The following is a 3,102-nucleotide window of genomic DNA, read 5'->3' on the forward strand; positions in this document are numbered from 1 at the left end:
TGGGTGCCAAAATCTGCTGTCTCTGTGCCCCAGCTGTAGCCCTGGAAGACAGAAAATACCCTTTGTGCCCCTATGGTACCCTTAGGTGCCATAACCACCCTTCTGTGCCACTGGGATACAGAAACTGCCCTGCTGTACCTCTTGGGTGCAAGAACCTGCCGTCTGTGTGCCCCCACTGTACATTAACTCCAGGGAGAGAACATCATTTTGCCCCCTTATAGGTCCCTGCTAATGCCCCCCCATGCAGTGCAGTTTGGGCTCCAAGCCATAAGTTGGTATAGACATTGGTATATACGGGTATATATAGATAGGTCGGTATGAGTGTGTGTATATACCTGTATGTGGGGTTTGTTTGGAGGGGTTGAACTTGATGGACTCTGGTCTTTTTCAGCCCAACTTTATAACTATGTTCTCTTGGGAAAGTGCCCCCTCGGCTGCCAAAAACTGCCCTGATTGTAATACTTTTTTGTACCTTTTGGAGGCAAAAGCTGTTCTGTGTTTGCCCCGCTGTGTGGTGCCCTGGGTTACCCCATGGGAAATAGTCCCCTCTGGGTCCCACCATACATTCCTGTACCCCTAAATGCCAGGAACAGGCCTTTCTGTGCTCCTATTGGATATAGCCTGAGAGCCTCCAACTGCCATCTTGTTTCCAAATTAGGGTGTGTGTAGCCCTATGTCCTGCTGGTCAGCCCTGTCCTAAGGTTCAGTTCTACCCTATGTGGGATGCCTGTAGCTGCACCCCAGGTCTCAAATAGACCCTGGCATCTCAAGTACCCAGAGGCCCAAACAGCAGTTCAGCAGTCGCCTTAAAGGGACATTATGAATATGGTGTATGTGGAATAAAGCTCTAATTATGTTAAAACTCTATTCTGCTACACGAGTGCAAACACTCCGGCCCAAGCTCTAACTCATAACTAATTTCCTTGCCATTCTTCCTGGGGGTGGGCTGAAAGCCAAGGGGCGGGGCTTTGTTGGACAGTTACAGTGGGTATATGATTACAGAAAGGGATAATAGAATTAGCACTCCCCCTGCTGGTCACAGGTTGGAAGCAGTTTACTTATGGCAGAGGGCTATAAAGAATAGCAGTGCTTGATCATTGTAGGATCAGGTGACCGTACATCTGCCAATCACAGAAAAGCCCTATTTTGTATGAAAAATATAAAGGCAGATGTGTTGTGCTTTCCTGTTGCTGATTCCCATTCCCAGCAGCTCCAACATTCTTTGCGTTCTGCCTAATTCTCCAGGTACTGTACCAGCCAGGGTGCTCTGAGTATTTCAATTTCCTTCATTAGGAAGCATTTTATTTGTGGGGTTATTTACCCTGTTTTAATCTGATTTTGTCTAATCTGGGGTACAACACTGTAGGGAAACATTATTTGGCAAGGCGCGTGTAAGCAGCGTACACTGGGGCTGTGGTTCCATTGCACATTGGCCAGTGTATCAATAAATCTCCAACATATCCAGCATGGCCGATTTCTCTGCTGATTTACAGCATGTGATGGTCCACTTTAAGGGTGAGAGACTAAAAATACTATCCATGTGCAATAGATACTACAAGGCGTGCAAGTCAGCTTTCATCCTCTCTGCTCCTGCCCCTTTGTATGGTCACAGAACTCAATTCTAATATCCTTATCATTTACAGTAGGGGGTGTCCCTTATAATACATGAGTGATACTCAGAGTTCCCTGTATAACTCAGCCTGCAGCCTTGTGCCTTTATATGGGCACAGAACCCCTCAGTGACTGCTAATATCCTTATCATTTACAGTAGGGGGTACATTATCCCTTATAATACATGAGTGATACTCAGAGTTCCCTGTATAACTCAGCCTGCAGCCTTGTGCCTTTATATGGGCACAGAACCCCTCAGTGACTGCTAATATCCTTATCATTTACAGTAGGGGGTACATTATCCCTTATAATACATGAGTGATACTCAGAGTTCCCTGTATAACTCAGCCTGCAGCCTTGTGCCTTTATATGGGGGCACAGAACCCCTCAGTGACTGCTAATATCCTTATCATTTACAGTAGGGGGTACATTATCCCTTATAATACATGAGTGATACTCAGAGTTCCCTGTATAACTCAGCCTGCAGCCTTGTGCCTTTATATGGGGGGCACAGAACCCCTCAGTGACTGCTAATATCCTTATCATTTACAGTAGGGGGTACATTATCCCTTATAATACATGAGTGATACTCAGAGTTCCCTGTATAACTCAGCCTGCAGCCTTGTGCCTTTATATGGGCACAGAACCCCTCAGTGACTGCTAATATCCTTATCATTTACAGTAGGGGGTACATTATCCCTTATAATACATGAGTGATACTCAGAGTTCCCTGTATAACTCAGCCTGCAGCCTTGTGCCTTTATATGGGCACAGAACCCCTCAGTGACTGCTAATATCCTTATCATTTACAGTAGGGGGTACATTATCCCTTATAATACATGAGTGATACTCAGAGTTCCCTGTATAACTCAGCCTGCAGCCTTGTGCCTTTATATGGGCACAGAGCCCCTCAGTGGCTGCTAATATCCTTATCATTTACAGTAGGGGGTACATTATCCCTTATAATACATGAGTGATACTCAGAGTTCCCTGTATAACTCAGCCTGCAGCCTTGTGCCTTTATATGGGCACAGAACCCCTCAGTGACTGCTAATATCCTTATCATTTACAGTAGGGGGTACATTATCCCTTATAATACATGAGTGATACTCAGCCTGCAGCCTTGTGCCTTTCACGTGTAAAAGCAGGATTTTGCCTTAGGCTTTAGGTGAGTGCCACCTTGTTGGAAAAGGCCCTTCTTGGTAAAGTGACAGGAGGGCTTCCTCCTATCACTTTACCTTACTTATATTGCCAGAGTATGAGACAGTGGTGGCCATTATGTATATGTATTGTAAAATATAGGGATTTTATAAGTCTCAGAGGAGTTCCATGACCATATGAAAGCACAAGAGTGAAAGCCGAGTGCCTTTATACAGGTCACGGAACTCCGAGGTGACTTCTAATATCCTCATATTTTACAACAGGGGGTACTTTATTTATTATAATATATTATATATAAGTTTTAGTGAGTCATGTGACAAGTTACGTCAC

The sequence above is a fragment of the Xenopus tropicalis genome, chromosome 3 (assembly GCF_000004195.4).
Source record: "Xenopus tropicalis strain Nigerian chromosome 3, UCB_Xtro_10.0, whole genome shotgun sequence".
Classification (NCBI taxonomy): Eukaryota; Metazoa; Chordata; class Amphibia; order Anura; family Pipidae; genus Xenopus; species Xenopus tropicalis.